Source organism: Hakea prostrata, unplaced genomic scaffold (genome assembly GCF_041222555.1).
Source record: "Hakea prostrata isolate BN-2017 unplaced genomic scaffold, UWA_Hpros_2 contig_25, whole genome shotgun sequence".
NCBI lineage: Eukaryota > Viridiplantae > Streptophyta > Magnoliopsida > Proteales > Proteaceae > Hakea > Hakea prostrata.
The window spans coordinates 128,296-140,943 of record NW_028291144.1 but is presented as its reverse complement, the minus strand read 5'-3'; the positions used below and the strand labels follow the sequence as shown (position 1 = coordinate 140,943).

At 37.4% G+C, this 12,648-nt stretch overlaps 1 pseudogene across 1 annotated transcript; it reads right to left on the bottom strand.

Annotated features, from left to right (window-relative positions):
• Positions 1–1,674: 1,674 nt before the first annotated feature.
• On the bottom strand, positions 1,675–9,779 carry LOC148999201 (uncharacterized; annotated as a pseudogene). The gene is made up of 3 exons (XR_016170998.1): positions 9,576–9,779; positions 9,155–9,479; positions 1,675–3,879 (listed from the first exon to the last, which is right to left on the bottom strand). The product of XR_016170998.1 is annotated as an uncharacterized LOC148999201 (transcript).
• Positions 9,780–12,648: the final 2,869 nt, after the last annotated feature.

Sequence of the window (12,648 nt, the reverse complement as noted above, 5' to 3'; positions counted from 1 at the left end):
CATTTATTGGTAGAGTGGCAAATAGTAAACTTGGGCTCACGGGCGCTCGAGACCGGTGAATTATATCCGTGAGAGGACGTGAGAGCTTCCCATCTATTATTTGTGAATGTCAAATAGGGTTGATGAGTTCGTATTCCGAGTTGGTTAGTGTCATAGGGGAAGTATCTATATCTGACTTGATACGACTGAGTAGATGACTTGCATTGGGCCAGGCTTTACCTTGACATGTGCCAATACTTATACCAAACGGTGATGGGAGAGAGCGGTAACCTAAACCCCAGCCATGGATTATCCGAGAGGGATGCGGGACCCATTACCAACGGATGATGAGTGATTTGAGACTTTTCCCAAAGAAGTATGGTGCTATAACTTAAAGCATGTCTGCCATAGAGACCAACATACAGTTAGATTCATATATGCATTGTCTGTTTCATATCATATTGCATCATGCTATGTTTTGTATCATGTTATTTATGTTATTGTGGAATAACTTGTCTTGTTGAGTTCTTTCGAACTCACTCTTTTTTGTGCAAATATCTTTGTTAGATTATTCTGCAAGAACAGAAGAACATGATGACCCATACTACGAGACGCTCGTTGATGAAGCATACTACCATCAAGGTGCTTGCGATCATGAAGATTACTCTGAAAATCCCTATATGGATTTTCCTGCATACCAGGATTAGTCCCACCCTGGAATGGAGGTGGCCATGTCTTGTTTCCTTTGTTTATGTTTATGAGGATATACTGTATAAGACCGAAGAGACATTAGCTTAGTTGTTTATCCCTTTCATTCCTCTCTTTTGAGAACTGGATTGTAACCTTAATTATATTCGAACTACTTTTCCGCTGCGATTTGGGGAGTGATTTCTCTACACACCCTCTACTTGTAATTTTTCATATACTGGTATCATTTAAATTCTGCACTCTGATTATATTGTCTCTCTTATTCTTATCTTGATCTTATTGTTTATATGATTTTATCTTGTTCATGATTATGTTATTGTATATGTGGGAGGTTGGTTCCTCGATACTTGATCTTCGGGGCCGTGGATTACACACCTAGGTATGCCAGTCTCTTTGGAAGTCAAGTACACTCCCAATTTCGAGGACAAAATTCTTTTAAGGGGGGAAGATTGTAAAATCCCACCAAATCCTAATCCAAAGACCCTGTTTGTTTTGGATAAAGAAGTGACTTGTTTGATGTTTGACTTGGAAGTTGGACCTTGAGTTCCATGTTGACATCTTTGGAAGCTCCTTGGAAGTTAGGGGAGACCCTTGGTTAAGTGGGTTGAGGACACAAGTGTTGATTTTGAACTCGGAGATCCAAAATTCAACAAGCTGAAAAAGGTAGACTGCTTGGTCGATCCTCCCTTGGTTGATACCATCAACCAACCGTGTTGCTGATAGCAACTTTTCTCTGTTTATCTCCGTTTCATCTCCAATCTTTTGAGTTGGTTCCTTATGACCTATACATGTTCATTTAAGGTTGTTTAGGTGATTTTGGACTTGCTCACTGACCTCTTACTTGAAGGTTACGAAGTCGGATACAAGGTGAGTACTTCACTCACAATTTACATACTTGCATTCTATACATTGTTAGATTTCATTTACTTATGATAGCTACTGATTAGTATTCTTTTCTATATTGTTTTAGTTCAATAATTACAGTAGGCTATTCATGTTGTGATTTAAATACTAGAATTGATTATAAACGATGAATTGTGAATTGGACTTGATTGTGATATGTATGGAATCATGATGTGATGTGTTTGCCTAGATTGTGGTTGTGGAATGGAAAATGTCTTTTGGCATTTCTATCTTTGGACACTAGTGAATGTGGTATGGAACGCTTTCCTATGGTGCCCCTTGGCACTTTCCCTGACTACTGATTGACTTACCTAGGATTGGTCTAGAAGTGTTTGACTAGAGAAACCTTTGTCATATATGACCCTATCAGAAGGGGAATTGAGACCGAGTGACTCATGGCAGCGATGAGGATTTGTGAGCACTAAAGACCGGTAACCAACCTGGGGTGATATTTCTACCCGGCCAGGTGTGTGCCTCCCGTATCATAGCCCATCCCAATTTGGACCATGTGAACTGCCAAGACCCAACCACTGCAATATTTGTTGCTGCTTCCCTCTCCATCTTCATCCTTATCATATCCATCACCATTGCTGTCACTGTTTTGAAGTCTTGAGCTATTAAGTCAATTAAAACTCTCTCTCGACTGTTTTATCTCTTTTTCTTTTTTTTTGGTAACAAATAAACGGGGTTTAGCAACCCTGAAAAAAAAAAAACTACTCAAGCATGCAAATCTTATCTGCCAGTAGGATCTCCTCCAATTCTTGGGGTGGATCTAGAAAGAATCACAAAGGTTCCTCTAAAGAAGTCGGTCTCTTCGTGATCCAGTCAACAAAGTAGTTGGACTCCCGGTACGCATGTTGGAATCTAATTCCTTCATAGCTTCCCACATATTCCTTTATTGCATGCACCACTCTTGCTACTTTCCCTTGTATTCTTGCATTAGGCTTTAACAGATCAATAGTTTTGAGAGAGTTGGATTCCACATATAAAGGCATGAAATTCTTTTCGCATGCAACGTTAATTCCTTCATAGATCGCCTGCAATTCAGCTTCTAAAATATTCATCTTCATTTTTCTCTTCCCGAATCCTCCAAGGAAGCTGTCTTCTGTGTTGCGAATTACACCTCCTATCTGACTGTATTCTCCTTTGCATAGTGATGCATCCACATTTATTTTGAACCATCCTTCCTCAGGATTAATCCATCCACTAGCACTTCTAGGGCATTTGGGTTTCATTGTTTCCTCTCTATTTGTTCTCCACATCGATTTAATTTGGTTGAAGAGGTCTAAACAAAGCTCTGCACCGTTTCCTGGTTTGGTGAAGATTTCTTCATGGCTTTCTCTATTTCTTCATCACTAAATTTTATACACCACATAACTGAACTTTATCGCCCAATCTAGGTACCAACCTTGACTTTTTCCACATATATTAAGCGTTAGCCAGTCCTTTTGATTACTCCTAAAGAACCATGTTTGCATTGACTTTGGCAGTAGTCTATTCCAAATGCCAAGAGCAAATGAACAATCTCTAAAAATGTGAAGTGTACTCTCTAATTTGCATAACAAAATCCACATGAAGCATGAGATTGAAGCTTCATTTTTCTTAATCTAAAATTTGACAGCAGCTGATTGTGACTGAAAATCCACAAGAAATTACAAATTTTGTTTGACATCTTGAGTTCCCATAGTTTATTCCAATAGTTTTCATTGAATATTGGATTCGATATAGACTCCTTCTCTGCCTCAAGCATCTGGTATAGAACTGTTTTATCTCTTTAATTCATCTAATTTACTTAGATAGGTATTACTTTGTACTTTAATTGGACTTGACTCTCAGTATAACAGTCGGTTGTTGAATTTTTTTTTTTTTTAATAGTGAAAACAACTTTATAAAACTAAGCAAAGCAGTTACAACATATGTCCATGTGGCAGTTCATATCTACTAAGTTAGCTATCAAGGAAAGAGTTTTCAGGAGGGTTGGGGATTTAAACATAATAAGGGGAGTCTTAATACATTTTATAAAATCAATCAACAAAGGTATAATGTTTAAGGGCCAATTAAAATTCTTCACACCTTGATGTAGATCTATCAGCTTCTCATCGTTGCACCAAATTTCTTGCGATGTCATTTGCCATTGTTCTATGACCCTGTTGCCTTCTCAAATCCCAAGAATTATCACTTGTGCCCTTGTCCCTTTGCTAATGATGCCTTTATTTAGGTATTGTATTATCCCGTTCCATATGACCCCAATACTCCAAGCTACTCCGTCTAACCTTGGCTTACAAACCCCTACACATATCAATATGGGTAAGATAATTTCCCTTATGTTTTTACATATACAAGTGTTGAAGTTTTCATTATAGAAATCTGAGATCACTTCAGTGTTCTCAGGCTGAGAAGTCCAAGATGATATCGAATGTAGCTCCCCCACTCATCTAGTTATGTTATTGAGTACCCTTTCTAAGGTTGGCACATTTCCCACGAAGACAGCTTGATTTCTTTCCTTCCAAACAAAATAGCATGTTATACTGAAAATTGACATTGTCCATTTTTTTGTGGTATTATCCATCCCCCAATTTTGAACCATGGTTTCACAAAGTTCAAGAATAGAATTAGAATGAGCTATTAGATTTTCCGTTCTTAGGCCCAAGGGTTCTGCTGCCTATAGTCGTTTTGTCCATTCGCACGAAATGAACAAATGCCAGTATGTTTCATTGGCCTGGGAACAGAATTTGCAAAGTGATGATGAACTTAACCAGGGAATCAAAGTTGAAGCAAGCGGTAGTCCTTTGTTCAGTAATCTCCAAAAAAACAACCTTGAACTTGGGATGGATTGGTAACTTCCACATGAATTTCCACCAGCTTGTACTTCCCAAAATATTTGTGGTTAGGATTTATTTTCCGCATTGCTTCTACTTGTTTTGTCGTGAATGTTCCATTGGTTGATACCAACGAGATCCACGAGTCCTGTTCAGAAGTTAACAGTGTTTTAGGAAGTAAAGCTAGGTTTTGTGAGTACTCCCTGTTCCTGAATGACATAGAGTTGAGTACGCCTTCAACAGTTGCCCTAGGCGGCCAAGGTCCCACTGACGGATCACCCACCAAATGGAATGTGGATGATGTTATCCACGGGTTGAACCAAAATGAAGTATTTTTTCTATTTTGCACTGTCTCTTCACCAATCGTTGAAGAGCAGGCAAAACAACGCTAATGCTGGTTGTTGAATGTTAATTAATAAAAAGGAACTAGTCCACCCGTAGACGTAATCTATATCTCTCTTTTTTATTCTTCTTTTTCATAATGTCTAGTTTTTTTTTTTTTTTTTTGAGAAATGAAAACTTCAATTAGAGGAAAAGTTAGTGCTGAGAACACCTACATATTGTAGGTGATGTACTACTACAACTATCCACCTATGTAGCTGCAAAATATGCATACTTTTCAAAATACAATTGGAGCACTGGGTTGGGTAAGTCAACATATTTCACATATTTTATTGTATTAGCTAAGTCCAGTAACCTTGGTAATTCCTCTAGAGACCACTTCTCTCTTGATGGCCATGGTAAGAGCTTTGTAATTTGATGATAATTGGTCCAAATCTCATCTATCCTTATCCCCCTTTTTTTCGCTATACGTATGCCTAACTGTAGGCCAAAAAGCATAGTGTCCAGCATCCCATTGAGTTTTCGCTTTTCAAAATTGACGGACTGTAGGTGTTCGTCTCTGCATACCCCCAATGCTCCAACCTGTTACTTCTAACAGCTGGTGAGAAACCTCAATGTCCAGTTGTTGGTCACATGAAACATTGCATTAAAATTTAGAACATAAAATACGTTATTTATTTTAATTAAAAGAATTCTTTAATTTTGCTTGTGTTTGCTCCCCTTTCTTTAGTTGCTGTTTTGTCGGAATCATTAGTCCCATGTTTTTTTTTTCGATGAGATAACAAGATACAATCCCACATGCTTAGTCCCATGTTAGTAAGAAAGGAACAGAATGATATTTATCTATCGAAGATATAACACATTGTATTGTTATTGGAAGTTAAAGTGTACTCACACGAGATGAACCACCAAACCAAGCCGGGCCGAGCTGTGTTAATATATATTTGACTTGGACTTGGAGGACATGAAGCATGGACCTTTTTTAGGAACCCATGTTTTTTAGGTTTATTTTTGAGGGTCCATGTAGGGTTAGAAAGTTTTAGACCTTCTAGAAAGCTATTTTAAACCAAGGAGTTGCCACTAGATAGGTAGGAATCTACCCTTTCATTCACAAACTTAAACGTGTTAGAAGAGCCATGAGCACTTCAGATGAATCAGATCACAAAAAGAACACAACAAGAACTGAGATATATACTTTCTTTAAGGTCTGACAATGCCCTGATATGTGCTGTCAGGTTGATATACGTAATGTCTCTACCTCCAAGATCAATCACCCCTTACTCACTAAGGTGCACTCCCAATAGTGATTACAATAGGGTGTTTGAGGTAGTATAAGCTGTAAAAACAAATAAGACACAGGGACAAAAGACAAATAACCAAAGAATCCAAATATAGGGTACAAATAGAGACCCAATGTTTGTAAATGAAAGGGCATGGATACTTCCCTTTGTATTTATGTACCTATCCAATAGCATCTCTTTGCTTTTAAAGAGTCTTCTTAAAGATCCAAAACATTTCAAACGAATATGGACCCTCAAAAAATTAAACCAAAAAATGTCTGCTTCCATACAAGGCCCACACACCATGCCCCATGTCGGCCTGGTTTGGTTTGGTTTAGTTCAAATCACATCCTTCAACCGCCAATAACAATAGTACAATACAAGGTGTTGCACCTCCTGTAAATAGATATCACATTTTGCTCTTCTCTAACCAATGAGAGACTAAAGATTCTCATAATATAAAAACCAAAAAAAATCCCTTCCCAAAAGTAAACATTTTAACGGCCCCACCTTAAATCTCAGTCTCATAGATATTTTTAAAAAATTGGCTGTGTAAATTTCTCCTCGGATGGACTCCCCCCCCCCCTATGTTTGTGTAGGGCAGCACTAGGGGTGCACCATATCGAACACAACCCCACATTTCACGAGCATCGCTTAATTAAGAGTTACTCATCCTATAAATAATATGGAGGTATAATTAAGAGTTACTCATCCTATAAATAATATGGAAGTATAATTAAGAGTTACTCATCCTATCAATAATATGGAGGTACTACTTTATATAAATACTTACAATGAGTATAGTAGTACAAATAAATCAAGTGACCTTGTTGTTTTACCCTTTGAACCTAATTCAGGATTTAAACATCTTAACTTAGTTTGAGTATCATCACATGACCTATGTCACAAGTTTTAAACCCAATCCTTAGACACTTCAAGATGCTTCATCAATAACTAGAATATAATGTATGCCATGTTTCGATAGCTAGAAATGAAAATGGGTACATTTCTGCAAGATAAACGTGGCAAAATTTCTCTATGGAGTTTTATGAGAAGAAGCACGCTCAAATGGCTATGTGCTCTTCACTCGAACTCCAGTTTTTAACTCAACTAGCAATATGATCAACCTTGGTTTAAAAATACTTCATCCATGTATAGATTTGGATACATACCTTTCATAAAAAAGGAGGAAAAGGAAGGTTGAAGGCGCGGCCGGGGCCGGGGCCGGGGACCGGGGCAAGGGGGCTAAATTTAACAAGGTGAAGCTTAAAAGTATATCTTTGCCAAATGTTTGACTAATTGACTACAAACAGATTGAGATTTGACACAGTGGAATCCGCTCATCCAGGTATTCTTCTGGAGTATATGGGAAGAGCAAATTAACAGAACAAGTAGAGGCAGCATTAGATCATCTTTCAAAGTGGTAGACATCAACAGGATATCAAGAGACAAATACCTGTGTACATTTACAAGCATTCTTTTATGATACTTGAGATGGGGAAAAGGCAATAATGCAAATCCGGATCTCTAAAATTTTCAAATGATTCAAGGAGTAGGAACTGCTGGATTGAATTCCACAGGCAAATACGAACAAAAAATTAATAATAGGCTAAAAGAAAAAGAGTAAACTACTTGACATCCCCTGATGTATCTTACAATCAAATGAACATCCCTATATACATCACCTACTTTACAATCACCATTTCACTTAAATCTAATCTGTCAGCATTTTATGGTTACTATGTATTGAATTTTGAAAATCAACTATTTGTTGACCATACTACATTGATAAGGTAGATGTTATATAATTACCCAAGTGAAAATTACACTATTACCCTCAAATGCTATATCAATCCCATCCCCCATTGTCATCTTCTACCTTGTAAAACATCATCTTCTAACTTACACCAAACCTCTTTACTTCTCTTCGGTTGTTGGGACCCCTTCTTTCCCTAGTATATCCATTTGATCCGAGACCTTCCTCTGCTTTGAGGTTTTCAATTTTCTGACAATCTCAACAAGCAAAGAGCTGCAATTTTGGACAATACTTTGTCCTGGAACAACTGGTGTGATGGTTGACTAACTATCTGCAAAGCTCTCATCTAAAGATTTTTAGAAGACTAAAATGTGAAACTTAAAAAAAATGATAAATTCACTACAAGTTACCAAATACAGGTCGGAAAACCAAGAGAATTATCAAGGTCCAAGTTTTAAACATGAAACTTAAGTGAATCAAAATTCCAGCACTTGTAGGGATGTTCCTGAGATGTCAATCGTGGTTGTTGAAATCATGGAGTTTTGGAAGTTATAAAGACCCTGTAGCATTACAAGGGGAGGTCGAGAAGCAAAGATTATAGGAGGTTATAGCAAAAAGACGGCATAATTAGCATTATGGTGGAAGATAAACATCCGTGGAAGAGATACAAACACAATTAAGCATGGTACCCTTCACTCCAAACTATACCAAAAAGCTAAGTGGTGGGATAGTTCCAGTTCCTAGCTCTGGTCCCAATATTAAAACCTTTAACCCAATGCCCCCAAATGTATTTCTTCCTAATCCATTTGCACTTGAAATGATGAAATTTTTCTGCACTCTCCGCCTCCCATAACAACTCTAGCAGCGCCTTTTTTCCAACTTCATGCGTTGGTATTTTAGCAAGTAAATTAAAAACAAGTCAAGATATTTCTAAAGACACTTTTCCAAAGGCGACATCTCCGTCCCAAAAGACAGCGAGATAAAAAGTCTTTAACAGCCAAGATAAGTATTTTACCAGCATCCACTGTCCTATTCCATCTGCAAATCACTCAGCATTGCCAGTTATATTCAATCCATTCAACTTCAAAAGTACGACATAACATCACTGAGATACCCATATTTATAATCAAACATCGGAAGTTGTTTAACAAACTTCAACATTTACCTTCGTAATGAAGAAACAGTGAAATCTCAAAACGTTTTAATGACAATAATATCGATAAACAATCGTCGATCCAAACTCCCAGAGAGTTCATATTTAATCCCATCAATGAAATAATCAGAGTGCTTAAGCCCATTAAATATTCAGGTTCCCAGGAAACGACAGAAGCTTGAAAGGAAACACGCGATCAAAGAAGAGGCAATACCTTATCTTTACCTTATCTTCGGCGAGAAGAGGAAGGTGGAGAAGAATTTCTAGCGGTTCGGTATCAGCTGCCATTACTATGAACTCTGATGTACCCCTATTCAGTGTCTTGGTAGCTAAAGTAGGATAACTATAAGCCATTACATATTAAGTTAAAAGATGTGCAGGGCTTTAGATTAAGCTTCACGGAGGGCAAGGAAACAAACCTTCATTAGCACTTTTTTGAGCTGTTTGTAGTTCGCAGGTAGTTGAATAAGATTCAGAATGGTTATTGTGAGCTGGGCAACAGCCAACGGGTACGCTTTCGGATTCACGGCTTCGGCGGTCTTGCAGAAGCAGATCAATATAAATACATCTATTCAAATCAAATATAATCACCAAAAGAGAAAAATGAAGTGAAGAGAAAGAAGAGAAGATTGTACCATTTCCGAATCGAAGACCAGCAAAACTAGGGTTTTTCAGTTCTCTGCAGTCTGCACCGGCGAAGTAAGGGTTTTAAGGAGGGGATTAGGGAAGAAGGTTACAAGAGAGAAACGGCTATCAGGTGTTTGGTTACGGTTGGAAGTCCACCCAGGATCCTACGGTTGTGTTTTTGCAATTGGGTCTCACATAATCTCGATGGAATACAACGACCGGTCTTAACCATGAGCCAATACCGGTTCGTTCAGGGTGACATCCTTTCTGGTAATGGGAAAGTACCATGGACGTCTATAACTCGTTATAAAACTGAACCAAATAAGGCCAGTCCCTACAGTCCGCCATCCTTGCGTGACACGCTGAAATTTGGATTTTTATTTCCAGCAGCTGCGGTTGGCTGCCGCCAACAGTCTGGATTTCACTATTCTTACAAAAACATATTCACCGATTAGGATTAAAAATGTGTGGGTATGAATGTAAATATAATTTTATTTTTTTATCGTCAAAAGATTTTTATTTTAAAAATTTACAAAACCAAACCCTGCTCTCCATCTGTCGGACTGCTTCTCCTCTTCGGTTTTCCGTTCAATATTGTTATCAACGACACACGCGCAACGGGACAAAAAGGGACCAAAATGTAATCAGCAGACGAACTCCACGATGGAGACTAATGATGCCCAACAACAGTGGTTCTAGAAAAATTTGAAAGCTCAAATCCATTAATGGACTCTTAACAAAAAGAAAATCCATTAATGACCTTGGATCTACGAATCCAGTTTTTAAGGCTTTACAGTCATATACATCATAAAATTTAATACATTTTTTCATTGTTTCCTATCAATCTTTCTTGTTATTTTTCTGTTTCAAAAATTTGTACTCTTCCTTTTCTCCGGTGTAAAATTAGGTCATTTGCAATGGTTAAAATTTAGGTCATCTAAGGTAATGGACACTGATGAGCACATTTATGTGTGAAATCTTAGGGCATAAAGCATGTATTTTATATACTTAGAGTGAAGTTACCTTGGGTTTTATGTTGTTTTTGCAGATTTTAGGACTTTTCAAGATTTAAGCAAATATTTGGAGTTTTTGGCTTGAATCATGCTATTTTACACGTCAAGAAGTCCATTCAAATTCTCAAATGCGAAAATGGGCCTGATCTGGAGCATGCTGGGCTAGAGATGTGTGACTATGGGCCAACTTCGAAATATTGAAGAGATAAAGAAGGCAAATTTGATCTACGGCTGAGATTTTAAATCAAATCTACAGAGATATTATTGAGAGAGTCCAAATGGAAAAGAGTCCTTGCATACCTCAATATCTTATCTCATATTTTGGATTTAATTAAAGAAAGAAAAAGAGGAAAAATAATTATATTCAGAAAGAAAAAGAGGAAAAATAAAAATCCCGTTTTTGAATGCCTCTGTCCAGTTTTGATCAAACCCTTCATCGAACGGTCATCTGATGTCCGATCGTGCTGATTTTTGGAGTAGAGCTTCACGACTACTTAAACCTCAAATCCAACGGTGGAATTATACATCTGATCTCTCTAAGTCGGCGCGATTAGTACGTCAAAACCCTAATTGACTGAGTCAGATAGAAACCCTGAGTTTTATTCAAATTCAGCCGTGCTTCATATCTTATGTAAACTCTATAAAAGGAGAGCATACTCCATCAAAGGAGAACGTGTTCTAGAGCTTAGTAAAAGCATTCTTTCTTCTCTCTTCAGTTTATTTAGGCTTTCTCTAGTTTTCTTTGCTTGCATTAGTGAGATTTAAATTTCTAGATTCAATGTTTAGGTTTAATATTTTTATGTAATGCAATTCAAGTTCAAGCTTCAAGTTCAAGTTTCAATTTTTTTTAGATTCATTTTTCTCTGGGTCTAGCAATTGCAGATTTAGATCATTCTAGATCTAGATTTGGTTGTTAGGGTTGGTTGAGATTCGAATCGTTTGTTCAATTCGCAAGTAAGTAACCTTCTTTATTATATAATCTTCTCTTCTCCCTCCATTCCCGCTTCTATCTACCCCTCCATATTCTTAATTTAGGATTTACTTTCAGCATTATTTATTGTTCTCCCTTCCCCTGGATCCTTGATCAGAGATGCCTACAGTCTTGCCTCTCTTTGGTTAAGGCTTCTTTTTCCTTTTATTGCTTTGTTTATTGTTTTGTTATTTACTTTCTGTTATTACTTTCTGCCTATTCATTCATCATCTCGGACCACATAACCGGAGCAAGCCTACAGTCGTGCCTCTGCTTCTGGTGACAGGTGGTGTTGCATCTGCATTTTAGCTATGACCTAAATTTTACTGACTGCTTTAACATACTAACTGGTTTTACTTTTTTTTTCCTTTTTATTTTTATTGTTCGCATTTTTTTCCCTGTCTTTTATTTATGCATTGATTGTGTTTAATTTATTTTTCATTTCAATTCGATTGCATTAGCGTATAGATTAGGATCGTTTAGTTTAGTTAATTAGTTAACAAAAATTGAATCATTCCACTCTCGCATTACTATTAAGAAGTTGAATTATAAGTGGCATATCTCATTGAGATCGACCCGTTAGCTACACGATACCGTGCGCTTGCGGTTACTATTAAAATTCACAAACAAGTTTTTGGCGCCATTGCCGGGGAGGTATTAGTCCACTTTGTTTTTCTAATTCTTAGGTAAATCGAAGTGATTTAAAAATAAAAAAATAAAATTCAAAGATATTACTCTTAACTTGAGTAGAAACAAAAACGTATAGTAGTCCCCACTCTACTGCAGAATCCCCAGGATTCGATTGTAGGTGGCTCTGAAGACTATACGAATTCCCTTGCTGTCAAACCTGTTGTAACTGATATATCCGTTGACGGTTCATACCGGTCAAACCGATCTTAGTTGGGTTCGATTGAGAGATAAAGGAAGGATGATCAGCGACGTCCAAAGAAGAGCGATGATCCGACGGCTATGATTAAAAAAGTGGTTATAAGTGGGAAAACAAGTATAAAAGCGAGGGAAGATCCGAAAGAAAGTAAGTCTCTGAATCAACCAAAACTCTAAGCTCACTCTGATTGAACTCCATTACTAGCATTTTAA